Below are 1034 nucleotides of genomic sequence, written 5' to 3' on the forward strand. Positions count from 1 at the left end.
CCGGAGAAGGGAGAGTGATTTTCCGAGTCCAGCGCGCGGGTGGTCAAACCTGGAAAACCCTTGTCGTTCAAACCCCTTTGGGTTCAGATTTGCTGGTGGGCGTTCTCAGCATTGGGGGGAAGTACAGAGCACCCCACGTTCTCTCCCCGGCCTGAGAAAGGTGCCAGGAGGGCTGGGGAGGGCCTCTTTTGTCCCCCACCACCTGGGTTCCGGGCCCCAGGTGGATTTAGTTTCAGAGACCTAACTTCCCACGTGAGGAGTTTTGGGCAGCTGGGGCTGAAGGTGAGGGGGAAGAGAGTGATGTGTATCAAGACCTCGCTGTGCCGGCAGCCCCTGGGGCCGAGGCAGGAACTGCGGTCTCCATTTTACTTATTCCCCTGGAGAATTAAGTGGTCGAGTTGGGCCTGAAACCTGGTCTGTTGGCTCCAGGTCCCTTTCTTACACCTGTGTGCCTAGGGCCTGGGCTCGGGGCTTTTCAGCCAGTCTGGGAGGACAATGGGCTCCTGCCCTGGTCCTTCCCTGGATTCACGCAGCCCAGAGAACCTTAAACCCCTCTCCAGATGGTTTTTTCCTTTCTCAGGCTGAGGATAGACTTGAAAACGCTCTTTGCAGGCTTTCCCCAGAATTCTTTTCTGCAGAGAAGCATCTGATCCCTGGGCAGTGGTCAGGGTGACCGGCCACAAGGGTCTCTCTTCCTCAGGCCACAGTTTCCTAGGTCAGCTCCAATTCTCAGGACTTTTCTGGTCAGGCACTGTCAGACCCTGTCCTGATTTTTGGTTCAGGGAGTGTTACTCCAAGGAGCCATAAAAGCCCCAGACAATCCCCAGGCCTTCTGCCACTTCTCCCCTGGGCTCAGTGAAGGAACCCCCGCCTGCACTCTCACCCCACAGCCCTCCGCCTCATTCTTCGCCACTTGCTCTAACTTCTCTGCTGCACTAGTTCCCCACTTCCCGCTCAGCTCCTGACTCACGCCACCTGGAGCACAGCCCAGCACATCCCAGGGTATAGAAAGGGTGTGTTTGGACCTACATGTG

Source organism: Hipposideros armiger, unplaced genomic scaffold (assembly GCF_001890085.2).
Source record: "Hipposideros armiger isolate ML-2016 unplaced genomic scaffold, ASM189008v1 scaffold_31, whole genome shotgun sequence".
Lineage (NCBI taxonomy): Eukaryota > Metazoa > Chordata > Mammalia > Chiroptera > Hipposideridae > Hipposideros > Hipposideros armiger.